Below are 15,074 nucleotides of genomic sequence, written 5' to 3' on the forward strand. Positions count from 1 at the left end.
ATAACAGAATTAAAGATCAAAGCGTAAAAGTTAAAGAGCAGTACAGATTCAATAATTATTCTTTTCTACATACTGTGTTTAAATGATATCCCTTTTTCTTTTTGTTCTTATAGCTCGAGCTGTAAAAGCCAAAGATCCGGTGATGATCCCATACCCTTTTTTCCAGTCTCACGTTGAAGATTTTTATGTAGAAGGCCTTCCCAAAGGAATTTTTTTTTTTTTTTTTTTTTTTTTTTTTTTTTGTTTGAGATGGAGTTTTCACTCTTAACGCCCAGGCTGGGGTGCAATGGCGCAACCTTGCTGGTCACTGCAACCTCTGCCTCCTGGGTTCAAGAAATTCTCCTGCCTTAGCCTCCCAAGTCGCTGGGATTACAGGTGCCCACCACCACACCAGGCTAATTTTTGTATTTTTAGTGGAGATGGAGTTTCACCATGTTGGCCAGGCCAGTCTCAAACTCCTGACATCAAGTGATCTTCCCGCCTCGGCCTCCCAGAGTGCTGAGATGACAGATGTGAACCCATGCCTGGCCAGGAATTTTGTTTTTTAGAAAGGCTTTCTACTAATGGAATTCCTGGCCTTGAGAGGATATTACTTTCGAAGGAAAGGATTTTTCTGTTATTTAAAGGTCAGATTCTTAGATTCTTATTGGACTATTATCTCTGTTATGAGTAATCCATCTTTAGTCATTCACCACTAGGGTTGTATTTAATTAAGTCTGAGTTATTTTATGGTGGTTTTGTTTTGTTTGTTTTGTTTTTACCGAATTTTGTTCTCATTGCCCTGGCTTGAGGGCAATGGCGTGATCTCAGGTCACCACATTCTCTGCCTTCCCGGTTCAAGCAATTCTCCTGCCTCAGCCTCCTGAGTAGCTGGATTTACAGGCATGCGCCACCATGCCTGGCTAAGTTTTTGTATTTTTAGTAGAGATGGTGTTTCACCATGTTGACCAGGCTGGTCTAGAACTCCTGACCTTGGGTGATCCACCCGCCTCGGCCTCCCAAAGTGCTGGGATTACAGGCATGAGCCACCACGCCCGGCCTGGGCCTGCTTCTTTCTCTTTTTCTTTTTTTTCATTAGCAGCTTAAAATTGGTGCCTTATTCAGACACAAGCAAAAGGACATTAGCCCAGCTTTGGAAATAGATGTGAGCCCATATATGATTTTCCTAGTTTCTCCTCCCCCTTTGCTTTTTGCTCTCTTGTTAGTATGTTAATTGTTTTCACTCTCTGAATCTTTTTTCCCCATTTCTTTGGCAGACATTTTTACTTGTCTTGGAAGAGTAGGTGAAGAGCTGTTTTTAGGACTCTTTGAAAGGGTACAGTATGGGTGACAGTCTTGGCTAATGGTAACATCCAGGGAGCTGGGGTCAGCGTGAGCTGGAATCAGTTCAAATTAGCAAAGCACTGGCACTCGGTGGCAGGAATACAAGTGACTGCAAAGTGTTAAACACATCTGGAAAGGGATACTGACATCATCCTCAGAATCTGTGGGGAGTTCACATAGCCAGTTAAGACCCATTCCTCTTTGGCCCTATAAAGATTCTTTAAAGAATAATACCCTTAGTGGTTTTCTAGCCAGCTTGCCTGCTCATTTATCTTTGAGGACGACATGCCTTGTGGAGCTCCACAGGCCCCAGAGGGGTATGGATTCTGCATTTGAAAGTGCTGGAGCTGAGAGACTGGGTCTTGGTGGACCACAAGAGGTCTGTTTCTCCTCTACTTATTGTTCCTTTTTTTCCCAGCAGCTGGCATTGCTGTTTAAATGGGTTGTTCTTTGCTGTTTTAAGTTGTTTCATAGTGTTGTGTCAGGATTTGGGTTTTCTGAATACTTTCCAAGCTGGTGACTTGAGTGGTGGTTAGGGAGGAGCTGTTTTAGGGCTGTTCCGGAGCTATAGAGGTCAGGTGTCTAGATACTCCCAGCTTGTCTGTTGAGGAAAATGCTGTTCTCATTGTGCTGTCTTTGGTGGTGCTGTGTGTGGCTCTTTAGATGTGGTTGGAGGTGAGCTGGGGGAGTTAATGAGATCTTTTTTAGGTGCTTTTGATAAAGTAGCCTGCACTACAGGATTCATTGTGCCTTTTTCCCTTAACCTGTGCATTTCTGTCTGCTAGCTTTCTCTGTCTTTCTCATGCCTTTGATTTTCCCAGCTCCTCTTGGTTGAATTAAGTGCTCTGCTATGGTTTAAATGTGTCCCCCAAAGTTTATGTGCTGGAAACTCAATCCTCAATGCAGCAGTTGGGGTGTGGGGCCTAATAAAATAGCCTTTATGAATGAGTTAATGTTGTTAATGTGGTAATAGATTAGTAATCACAGAGTGGGTGCATTATAAAACAGAATTCAGCCCCTTTTACCCTCTTGCTTTCTTGCACTCTCTTTTCCTTCTGCCTTCTGTAGTGGGATGGTGCAGCAAGAAGACCCTTACCAGATGCAGGCCCCTCAACCTTGGACTTCCTAACATCCAGAACTGTTAAGAAATAAAATTTATTCCTTTCCTTTCCTTTCCTTTTCTTCCTCCTTTCCCTTCTCCTCCCTTTTTTTCCCTTCCCCTCCCTCCCTCTCTCTCTCCCTCCCTCCTTCCCTCCCTTCCTCCTTCCCTCTTTCCCTCTTTCCCTTCCTTCCTTTCCTTCCTTCTCTTCCTTCCTTTCCTTCCCTCCTTCCCTCCTTCCTTCCTTTTTTCCTTTTTATAAATTATGCAGTCTGTGGTATTCTTTTATAGAAGCATGAAATGGACAAAGACAGACTCCATTTTCAAGAGCAAGCACTTTTGTAGTTTCTGAGCGAATTATGACTGCAAAGGAAGTTCTATAGATAGCCTCAGATCCACTACCTAGGAAGCATGCTACCAAGGAGACCTAGGATCTAGGATTTGATCAAGTGCTGGGCAACATGATACGGCTGCAATTTAGCACCTCTGTATATACCTCCAGTTGGCTCAGCCCATCAGGGCTAAAACTACCCCTCATATCCTAGTGTCTCTTGTAGGCAGAAGCCTTGCCTAAACCCTAAGCTGCTTGGCTCACATTCTATCATGTGCTTTTTTTGTAGGGGGTTCAAATACACACAAAAGAAATATGTTGAACCTCCATGCACCCAACCCGCAGATTAAGCAGTTACCTCCATTTTTCCAGATTTGTTTCATCTGCTTCAATCTCCCTAAAAATTTATGTTTGTACAGGAAAAACTGAATAAATGGCTAATTCTCCACCCTACCTCTCATCTTAAGTCACTTTTCAGAGTAGTGAGTTAGTGACCTAGTAACCTTCCCTCTAATGACCAGTAGTTTTTTTTCTGAATACCATTATAAACTCATAGATTATTGTTTGCATTTGATGTATTTCAGGCCATTGCAGTCTTTATTGTTTTGGATGCTTACATTGTCTCATCTAGGTTAATAATTATCTCTTCAAGTTGACTTTCATGTCTTTTTGATGTGATCCTGTTGGACTTTGATGGCTTCCTTGCTTTCTGGCAAAAAAGATGTTCCAGGATCAATATACTGCACCATACATGGAGTCAGCCATTTCTCTAGGGAACCTTGATTCCTTTTAGTAGAGAACACAGTTTGAGGTCTTGGACTGAATGACTTTTGTGAACCTCCTCTCCTGAGACTACAGCCTGCATCCCTGCATATAGCCCGTTTGGAGCTCTTGCTGGGCACCAACAGGTCTCCTAAAACTGCTATATAGTTCTGCCTCACTCTTACAAAGATTCATCTCTTGAGAGTTTTATGCTCTACCCCCAGATGTGGTCTTTCTGGTTCTGAAGCTTTTGCTTCAGTCACCCTGAATTTTGCCAGCCCTATGCATGCTATACCTTGGATTGCCAACTTGCCCTCACTGAAGCCAGTTTCTCTGGTTAGAATCGTTGCCCCAACCCATGCCTAATACTCTAGTAAACAAGGTTCTACCTGGGCTTAGGTTAACTTTTGCTCCTTTGGGCCCTGTGTTCTACCAGCATTCCATTTATCTGAAACTCTCCCTCACCTTAAGAACTTATCTGTTCTTTAATGATTTACTGCTGCTTCCTGGGTTCGAAAGAACCCAGTTCAGGAGTTTCTGTTTTAGTTTGAGATCTTATAGGCCTGTCTCATCAGGTTGGTGTCAGCCCAGCTAGGATTAGGCAGAATTGGGTGGGGGCTGTAGTGCATTTTTGGCACAGCATGTACCTATCTGACTAATTCTCCGTCTTTTCTTTCTTGTTGCAATTCATGGGTCTTAGCATCTTCTGAATGGTATTTAGTAGGTCATCCTGTTGATTTCCTGCTAGGGAGTAGCATACTCTGGCTCTGTACCATTGGCCAAGGGAGTTAAGGATAGATGAAGGGCTGCAGTTTTGTTAAATGGAACAACATGAAGTGATGGCATTGTAAAAAAAAAAAAAAAAAAAAAAAAAAGGCTTGGCAGCAGGGCCCATTTGAATGGTTGGTCCTTGGCTCCTGTGTTGATATAGGCAGATCCTTGATGGGAATTTGGAATGATCCCAAATATGGTATTGGTACATCAAGTCATCCTCAAGGTTGTGTGTGTAACAGTCTTGAATGATGTTTTGTCAGTCTTTGGAGATTCTCTGTATAGGGTTTAATCATTTAGTTATTTCAGTTGAGCCTGTTTAGTTTCTTTGCAAGGAGATAAGAAATGTGAAAGAGATGCAGACATTAAGGAAAAAAGTCAGGAGCCTTGTTTCCCCACCCTCTGCTTGGGTTCTGGAACTGGACTCATAGGTGAGTAGTGAAGAGCTGGGCCCAAGCACATTAATCCTAGATCTAGCTCTGCTTTGCGCTCGCTCCAGTTCTTGTATCAAATTCACTTCAAGCCACCCAGAGTAGTATGTAGAGGAGTCATTCAGGACCGTGCTTATACTTCATTGTATCAAATGGGAGATCCAGTAATTTATAGCCTATTATTTCTGGAGCCTGGAGATGGCTCTGCATAAGGTTTGCTGAAGCAAATTTTATTACATTAGAAGAGAACCTAGCTGGCTGCGTCCTACACTGGAAGCTTTTAGATGCTAATAAGGAGGTCATGTAAAGGTCACAGAATGACTCTGGAATCCATTCCCCGCCAAGAAAGAATAATGACAATTCTATGTTGGCCTCTTTTCATTTCCCTTTGATTTTGAGTAATAAATTCTCTCCTCACTTCCCAGCTGAACGGTTTGGGAGTCTGTATTCCCTTGAAAGACTTTGGTCACATACCCATCAGATTAAATCAGGTGAAAACTCTTTGGCCTTCATGAATGTTGAAGGATTTCAAAGGGCTAATGGAAATTCTTCTAGAAGTAACTGCAACCTCCGCCTTCCAGGGTCAAGCGATTTTCCTGCCTCAGCCTCCCGAGTAGCTGGGATTACAGGCGTCCACCACTATGCTCAACTAATTTTTGTATTTTTAGTAGAGATGGGGTTTCACCATGTCGGCCAGGCTGGTCTAGAACTTTTGACCTCAGGTGATCCGCCTGCCTCAGCCTCCCAAAGTGTTGGGATTACAGGTGTGATCCACCGTGCCCAGTTAAACTTCAGTTTTTCATGTTCCATGCATAGGGCAGGGTCTTAGGGAGTGATTCATTCTAGCAGAACTCCCTGGATTTTAAGGCAGGTGTTCCATTTATTAATTGACAAAGGAGGCATATTTCTCCCCTGGTAACCCAAAGATTTAGGTCGTTTTCCCAGAGACTCCATTTCCACTGTGAGGGTTCTTGGAAAACTAAGCAGAGGATGAGGAAAAGTCTGTGAACAAGCTTGCTGGTTTCTCCCTGTCCTACAAAAGAGCATACGTCTTCTGTAACCCAGAAGGCCCTTTTGATTAGTCAAGGCTGGGCAGACTGAGATTAGGGGGGTGTGTGTGTGTGTGTGTGTGTTTGTGTGTCTGTCTTGAGACAGGGTCTCACTCTGTCACCCAGGCTGGAGTGCAGTGGTGAGATCAGAGCTCACTGCAGCTTCCACTTCCTGGGCTCAAGCGATCCTCCTATTTCAGCCTCCAGAGTAGCTGGGACTATACGAATGTTTTACCGCACCCAGTTCATTTTCTAATTTTTTGTAGAGATGAGGTTTCACCGTGTTGCTCAGGCTGGTCTTGAACTCCTGGCCTCACGGGATCCTCCTGCCTTAGTCTCCCAGTGGGCTGGGATTATAGGTATGAGCCACCTCACCTGACCTGCAACGATTTTTCAACAATGTAATTTCTCTTTTACAGAACCACCTAAGCTGAAGATTCCCTTGAGAACAAGTACTGTCCTGTGGTTTCATGACCTTTCTTCCATTTGTGGTTCTTGTGAAGTGGAATTTAAATGACATCTTATCAAGATGGATAAACCCTAGTTTCCCAGTGCTGGAATATAGAAAATGATGGACAAGTAAATCCCACTCAGCACCCATAGTCCAGGCATGGGGACCTCAACACACCTGAGCCCCAGACATCACCTTTCATTGTGAGTAGCTCTGAAATGACACTTCTGCTGTTCCCAATTCCAGCATTAATTGAATTAGATAGTTATTTTATGAAGAATTTTCATATGCCACAATCCTGACCATATCTTCAAGTGAACAGAAAAATTCTATTAAAAAGTCAACCTTCTGTCTCACTCTGTTGCCCAGACTGGAGTGCGGTGGTGCAATTACGGCTCACTGCAGCCTCAACCTCCTGGGCTCAAGCAATCCTCCTGCCTCAGCCTCACAAGTAGCTGGGACTACAGGTGCTTGTCACCACACCTCACTAATTTTCCCATTTGTGTTATATGTGGATTCCACAGGACTGACTTCGAAAACTTGAGTATGCGTGGATTTTGGTATACACAGAAATGGGAGAGCTGGAACTAATCCCCCCATATACCAAGGGACTAATTGTATCTGTTTTTACAATTATACTGTAGGAGACATTATGTTCCATGACAATGGTAATTTTTAATGACAATTTTTAATTGAGTGAAATTACCATAAAAATAATAATAGCAGCTAATATTTACTGAGCTGTTACTAGGTGCCTATAAATAGCATAGATTTTTAAATTCTCCATAATTCTTCCTTATTTCACTTAACCACTCTATCTTAAATTACTCATGCTTGCCTCAGTAGCACACATACTTAAGTTGGAACAATAGAGAGATTGGCATGGCCTCTGTGAAAGAATGACATGCAAATTTGTGAAGCATTCCATATTTTTTAAAAAAAGAAAAAAATTACTCCCAGATTTTCACTGTGTTTGTGCATACGACCTTCTGTTTAAGTTGAATTATATCCAAAGATGAAATTTCCAGAAGTGAGATTAGTGTGAGTCACAGGGCATGAGCATTCTTATTACCCTTGATGTAAATTGCAAAGCTTTCAGGCATGGTGGCTGTCAGCCTGTAATTCCAGCACTTTGGGAGGCTGAGGTGGGAGGATTGCTTGAGGCCAGGAGTTGGAGGAGGCAGTATAATGAGTCACTGTCTGTATGATTTAAAAAAAATTTCCAAGCTTTATCCTGGAAGGCTTATATACATTTTAAACACCACTAATACTGCAAGAAAATGGCCATTTCACTGCACCTTCGCCCACACAGGTATTATAATTTAACAAGTTATTTTCTGTGTGATAAATGAAAGACCTCATATTATTACTTTTACTTTGTCACCCATTTTTTTTTTTTTTTTGAGACGCAGTCTCGCTCTGTCAACCAGGCTGGAGTGCAGTGGTGTGATCTCGGCTCACTGCAACCTCTGCCTCCCAGGTTCAAGTGATTCTCCTGCCTCAGCCTCCTGAGTAGCTGGGATTACAGGCACATGCCACCATGCCCAGCTAATTTTTGTATTTTTAGTAGAAACGGGGTTTCACCATGTTGATCAGGCTGGTCTCGAACTCCTGACCTCGTGATCTACCTGCCTCGGCCTCCCAAAGTGCTTGATTACAGCTGTGAGCCATGCGCCCAGCCTATTTGTCACATATTTTATCTTTCCTTATGTTAGCTTATTAGCTTTATTTCTTTATTGTCCTTTTTTTTTTGAGATGAAGTCTCGCTCTGTCTCCTAGGCCTGAGTGTAGTGGCACAGTCTCAACTCACTGCAGCCTTGACCTCCTAGGCTCAGGTGATCCTTCCACCTCAGTAGTTGGGACTATAGGTACATGCCACTATGCCTGGCCAATTATTTTTATTTTTTTATTTTTACTAGAGACGAGGTCTTGCTTTGTTTCTTAGGCTGGTCTGGAACTCCTGGCCTCAAGCAATCCCCCCACCACCCCCTCCCAAAGTACTGGTATTATAAGCATGAGCCACCATGCCTGGGGTATCTGTGTCTTTTCCATTTATTTATAGAGTTACTTTGTCTTTTACTAATTCAATGATCTGTTTAATCTTTTATTAAATTAGAAAAATAGTAAATACTTTTAAATAAGTGAAAAATTTCCTTCACTCTTTAGACCCATAATCTTATCTCAGGAAATAATTGCTATTGAGAAAATGGGCCATATCCTTCAAGATACGTACATGGTGATTGAACATCACTTCACATTTTCATATTTCGTGGACAGTTGTGCCAATAGCTATTGATCTATCTTAATCCTTTTCATGGTTGCATAATATTTTATTATATGGGTGTATCACAATTTACCAGTACCAGTCAACTGCTGGAGGCATTTAGGCTCCTTCTAATATTTGCTTTGAGCTCTTTATATAATTAAAAATTAACCCCCTCAGCCGGGTGTGGCAGCTCATACCTGTAATCCAAGCACTTTGGAAGGCTGAGGTGAGAGAACTGCCTGAGTGTGGGAGATCACCACCAACCTGGTCAACATAGCGACACTTTGTCTCTACTAAAAATTAAAAAAAAAAAAATGAGCTACACGTTGCAGTGCACACCTGTAGTCCCAGCTACTGGGGAGGCTAAGACTGGAGGATCACTTGAGTCTAGAAGGTTGAGGCTGCAGTAAGCTATGATCACACCATTGCACTTTAGCTTTGCTAAGAGCAAGACTGCATTTCTTAAACAAAATAAAAATTAGATGGGAATATTGCTCAAGCCCTGGAGGTTGAGGCTGCAGTTAACTGTGATTTCACCACTGCAGTCCAGCCTAGGTGATAGAGCAAGACCCTTTCTCTAAAAATAAAATAAAATAAAAATTAATCTTCTATCATATTTCCCAGTAACACCTTCCCTCCTACGTTTCTCCTAGAAGCCCTTAAATTTTGTTTTCCACATACCATTTAAAACTTCTAAGTGCTGATGTCTGTCTGTGTCATCCCTCTTTTTTTTTTTTTTTTTTAGAATGTCTTTTTGTCACTTCTAGCTGGACCTACCATGAAAGACTTCTGAATCCAGGAAGAGAGACTGACTGGGCAACATGTTATTCAGGTACAAAAAGACTTGGACTGTAACTCAAAAATGATCAAATAATAGTGCATGCATCAAGTGCAATGGGAAGCTCTTCTGGAGAGGGAGAGAAGCTTCCAGTTAAGGTGACATTGAAGCCAAGTCCTGTAAGATGAGGAAGAGTTGTATGAGAGTAGGGAGGGGAGGGAAGGGGGAGGTGGAGGGATGGGGATTGGGCTGGGATGGGATGGAGTGAGCTGCCCAGGCAGGGAAACCAGCACTATACAGACCTGAACAATGAAGATGGCACATTTTGTTCAGGGAATGGTGAATTAAGTGTGGCAGGAATGCTTTGGAGAGACGGTCATTTGCTTGTATGGAATTTTGCCCAAGAGACCTCATTACAGTTTCTAATTTTTTGATGTTATCATGCATCACTGCCCTTGTCAGATAGTATCATGATCACAATAACATCAAGCATAATATTTCATTGATTCTCACAAAAACAGGTGGGTGCCACAGTTATCCCCATTATGTGCACAAAATGATGAAGACTTGGGGTTAATGAGCGATTTGCCCAAGCTCACCTGAATATTAAGACTGAGTCAAATGTTAGTCTGGTCTGACTTTAATGCTTGCCTTGTTCATGAGCACCATCCATTGCCTCTCCTATGCAGTTAAGCAGGTAGACAGGTGAGAGAAGAGCCTGTGTGATATCGGGGGAAATTCACCCCTGATATTTCATGTAGGTTCTTTTCTATTTTCCCTGAGTGTCAGCCGGTCTGAGAAATAAAGGGAAAGAGTACAAAAGAGAGAAATTTTAAAGCTGGGTGTCCAGGGGAGACATCACATGTCGGCAGGTTCCGTCATGCCCCCCAAGCCGCAAAACCAACAAGTTTTTATTAGTGATTTTCAAAAGGGGAGGGAGTGTACGAATAGGGTTTGGGTCACAGAGATCACATGCTTCACAAGGTAATAAAATATCACAAGGCAAATGGAGGCAGGGCAAGATCACAGGACCACAGGACTGGGGCAAAATTAAAATTGCTAATCAAGTTTCGGGCACGCATTGTCATTGATAACATCTTATCAGGAGAAAGGGTTTGAGAGCAGACAACCCATCTGACCAAAATTTATTAGGTGGGAATTTCCTCGTCTTGATAAGTCTGGGAGCGCCACACGAGCCCGGGGCTTATTTCATCCCTTATCTATGACTGTAAAAGACAGCCGTCCCCAAAGCGGCCATTTCGGAGGCCTCCCCTTAGGGATGCATTCTCTTTCTCAGGGATGTTCTTTCCTGAGAAAAAGAATTCAGCAATATTTCTCCTATTTGCTTTTGAAAGAAGAGAAATATGGCTCTGTTCCACCCGGCCCACAGGCAGCCAGAGTTTAAGGTTATCTCCCTTGTTCCCTGAAATTGCTGTTATCCTGTTCTTTTTTCAAGGTGCCCAGGTTTCATATTGTTTAAACAACTTGTGCAGTTTATGCAATTATCACAGGGTCCTGCGGGGACATTCATCCTCAGCTTACGAAGATGACCGGATTAAGAGATTAAAGTAAAGACAGGCATAGGAAATCACAAGGGTATTGATTGGGGAAGTGATAAGTGTCCATGAAATCTTCACAATTTATCTTCAGAGATTGCAGTAAAGACAGGCGTAAGAAATTATAGAATTATTAATTTGGGGAACTAATAAATGTCCATGAAATCTTCACAATTTATGTTCTTCATCCGTGGCTTCAGCAGGTCCCTCCATTCGGGGTCCCTGACTTCCCACAACACGTTTCTCTCTACTCACAGACTTCTGACCAAATGTATGTGCAGAGTTTCTACACCGATTCTCCAACTCTCTGGATACCAACCGCATATCCCGCAATTGCATTCTGACACTACCTAGAGTTAGCGCAGAACCCACAGGTTAGGGGCTCAGTCCCACAAGACCACCCTCACTTCAGATGCCAGTTGCAAGTCCTAGGTTGTCACCTGTATTTTGACCAACCAGTTAGAAATCAGGGTTTCCCATGACCTTCTTCTTGAGTTTAATTATTTACTAGGACAACTCACAGAACTTAGAAAAACAGGTTTTTTTCTTTTCTTTTTAAGAGACAGGGCCTCGCTCTGTTGTCCAGGCTGGTGTGCAGTGGTGCAATCATAGCTCATTGAAGCCTCAACCTCCAGGGCTCAAGTGATTCTCCTGCTTCAGCCTCTCACATAGCTGGAATTATAGGGTTCCCACCACCACATCTGGCTAATTTCTTTTATTTTTTGTATAGATGGGGTCTTCTTATGTTGCCCAGGCTGGTCTCAAATGCCTAGGCTCAGGTGATTCCACCCACCTCTGCCTCCCAAAGTGCTGGGATTACAGGCATGAGCCAGCGCATCTGGCCACCTTATTTTCTATTACTGGCCCAATGTAATGGCTCCATCTCAGGAACAGCCAATGAAAGAGATGCACAGGACAAGGTAAGTGGGGAGGGGCACAGAGCTTCCATGCTCTCTGTTGGGCACACTACCCTCCCAGGACCTCCTTGTGTTTAGCAACACAGAAGCTCTCCAAACCCTGCTGTTTGGGTTTTTATGGAGGCATGTTTGATAAAATCGTTGGCCATTGGTAGTTAAGTCAATTTCCAGTTCCTTTTGCCTCCTGGAGTTCAGCAGGTGAGGCTGAAAGTTCCAAGCCTCAAAAAATGTGGTTGGGGTCAGGTGCGGTGGCTCACTCCTGTAATGCTAGCAGTTTGGAAGGCTGAGGCACATGGACCACTTGAGGTCAGGAGTTTGAGACCAGCCTGACCAACATGGTGAAACCCCGTTTCTACTAAAAATAACAACAATTAGCTAGAAGTTGTGGCACATCCCTATAATTCCAGCTACTCGGGAGGCCGAGGCAGGAGAATTGCTTGAACCCGGGAGGTGGAGGTTGCAGTGAGCTGAGATTGTGCCATTGCACTCCAGCTTGGGCTACAAGAGCCAAACTCCATTTAAAAAAAAATGCGGTTGCTTTCTCTGGCAGCTAGCCCTCCTCCTGAAGCAGTCTAGGAGCTTGCAGCCACCGTGTTAGCTCAACAGCATCCCACATGCATTCTTACCATGCTGCAGATCTGAAAGACCTTAGAGGCCCTTGTGTCAGGAACCTGGGACTAAGACTAAATATCAAAACAGAAAATGCTGCTATTACCTCTGTCACAAAGGGCTTTTTAAGAGCTTTGGAAGCTCTGTGCCAGGAACCAGGGGCAGAGACCAAATGTATATTTCTTTTCTTATATTTGAGACAGAGTCTCACTCTGCCACTGAGGCTGGAGTGCAGTGATGTGATCATAGCTCACTGCAGCCTTGACCTCCTAGGCTAAAGCAATCCTCCCACGTTAGCCTCTCCAGTAACTGGAACTACAGGCATGCATCACCATGTCCAGCTGATTTTAATTTTAATTTTGTAAAGACAGGGTCTTCCTATTTTCCCCAGGCTGATCTCTAACTTGGCCTCAAGCAATCCTTCCTCTTTGGCCTCCCAAAATGTTGGGATTACAGATGGGAGCCCCCATACCTACCAATCACAAGGATCTTTATAAGAGAAGGAGGTAGGAGAGTCAGAATTAGAGAAAGTGATGTGGTAATGGAAGAAGAGGTCAGAGAGGGAGATTTGAAGATGCTGTACTTCTGGCCTTGAATATGGAGTCACGAGGTAAGTCAAGGAATGGGGGTGGCTTCTAGAAGCTGGAAAAGGCAAAGGAGCACATTCTGTCTAGAGCCTCCCCCAGAAGGAATGCAGCCCCTCTGACACCTTGACTTTAGCCTTAATAGACCTAGTTGGACTTCTGGCCCCCAGAACTGTAAGATGGTAGATTTGTGGTGTTTGAAGCCACTAAATGTAGGGTACTTTGTTGTAGCAACAACCAAAAATGAACGTGAAGCTGGGACCTCATGTTACAGTTGCTGACGCCTGTAATCCCAGAATTTTAGGAGGCTGAGGTAGGAGGATCGCTTAAGCCCAGGAGCTTAAGACCAGCCTGGGCAACATAATGAGACCTCATGTCTAAAAAAAATTTTTTTAAAAGGCCAGGCTCAGTGGCTCACATTTGTAATCCCAGCACTTTGGGAGGCCGAGGAGGGTGGATCACAAGGTCAGAAGTTCAAGACCAGCCTAGCCAAGATGGTGAAACCCCATCTCTACTAAAAATACAAACATTAGCCAGGTGTGGTGGTGGGTGCCTGTAATCCCAGCTACTCAGGAAGCTGAGGCAGAGAATCACTTGAACCCAAAAGGCAGACATTGCAGTGAGCTGACATCGCACCCTTACACTTCAGCCTGGGCGACCAAAACTCCATCTCAAAAAAAAAAAAAAAAAAAGCCAGGTGTTGTGGCATGCAGCTGTAGTCTCAGTTCCTAGGGAGGCTGAGGCGGGAGGATTGTTTAAGCCTGGGAGGTTGAAGTTGCTGTGAGCTGTGATTGCACCAGTGTACTCCAGCCTGGGCAATAAAGCAAGACCTTGTTTCAAAAAGAAAGAAAGCAATGAGCATGGTGGGAATGGGGACAGATGACAATGTTAAGTAGAGTGGTCAGGGTCGGCCTCATAAGTGAATATTGAGCAAAAGTTTGAAGCAGGTGATGGAGCTGGCCAAGGTGCTGAGGGAAGAGCATTGTAGGCTGAGTCAACAGGATCTTTATCCTGTTGGATAAAGGAGGAAACTCTCTGGTGTGTCTGAGGCTCTGGAAGGAGGCCAGTGGAGCAAAGAGATAGAGGGAGCAAAGTCAGCAAGGAGGCCAGGGAGTTACTGGGCTGGGATTGGTTCAGATCGTGTAAGCCCTGGGATGCTATTGCTGGGGCTTTGGCTTTTACTCTGACTAAAATGGGAACCACCGAGGGCTTCTGAGCAGAGAGGCGACATGGTCTGTCTCCTGATTTAAAAGCACGACCTGGCTGCCAAGTTGAGAAAGACTATGGGAAGATTTGGGTAGAAGCGTGGGGGCCAAGCTGTGGCAGCATCCCGGTGGGAGATGATAGTGATCCTGACCGGGTTCACGGTGGTGGTGAGAGATGGTCAGAGCATGGATACATGTTGAAGTCAGTCAGTAGGATTTCCTGACAGACTGGATGTGAGCTGTGAGAGAAGGCAGTGGCCAAGGTTGAGTTTGATTCTAATTGAATTATTAAGTAATTTTAAAAAACACTACTGCCTTTCCCAATCCTACCAAGTAAAGGATGCTAGATAAAAGAAATCTCAAGTCAGGCCAGGTGCAGTGGCTCACACCTATAGTTCCAACAGTTTGAGAGGCAGAGATGGGAGTATGTTTGAAGGCCATGAGTTTGAGAGCAGCCTGGGCAACATAGCAAGACCTCCTCTCTAAAAAAACAACAAAAAAATAAATTTAAAAAAATAAATATAGCCAGACATGATGGTATGTACCTATGGCCCCAGTTACTCATGTGGCTGAGATGGGCAGATCTCTTGATTCTAGGAGTTTGAGGCCAGCTTGGGCAACATAGCAAGACTTCTCTCTCTACAAAAATGAAAAAAAATGCCTGACATGGTGGTACTTTCCTGTATTCCCAGGTATGGGGGCAGCTGAGGCAGGAGCATCTCTTGAGCCCAGTTGGTCAAGGTTGCAGTGAGCTATGATTATACAACTGCACTCCATCCTGGGTGACAGAGTGGGACCCTGTCTCAAAATACAAATACACATGAAATCTCAAGTCAGACCAGTCCCTTCTAGGCTATGTAGGCCTTGTAACCACATAGCTGTATGATCAGGTTTGTGTGGCTGTGGATGAGGAGACCCCTGTCCAATTGTCGGCTTTGTAAT

The 15,074-nt window shown here is 43.8% G+C and overlaps 1 non-coding gene and 1 pseudogene across 1 annotated transcript; both read left to right on the forward strand.

Moving 5' to 3' along the window:
• The first annotated feature begins 240 nt into the window (after positions 1–240).
• The window catches only part of LOC134737575 (putative uncharacterized protein FLJ44672), a 62,590-nt pseudogene continuing 47,756 nt past the window's right edge, over positions 241–15,074 (forward strand).
• Positions 7,048–7,151, forward strand: LOC129034352 (U6 spliceosomal RNA). The gene has a single exon (XR_008501852.1). It is a non-coding gene; the product is annotated as a U6 spliceosomal RNA (small nuclear RNA).

This window comes from Pongo pygmaeus, chromosome 2 (genome assembly GCF_028885625.2).
Source record: "Pongo pygmaeus isolate AG05252 chromosome 2, NHGRI_mPonPyg2-v2.0_pri, whole genome shotgun sequence".
NCBI lineage: Eukaryota > Metazoa > Chordata > Mammalia > Primates > Hominidae > Pongo > Pongo pygmaeus.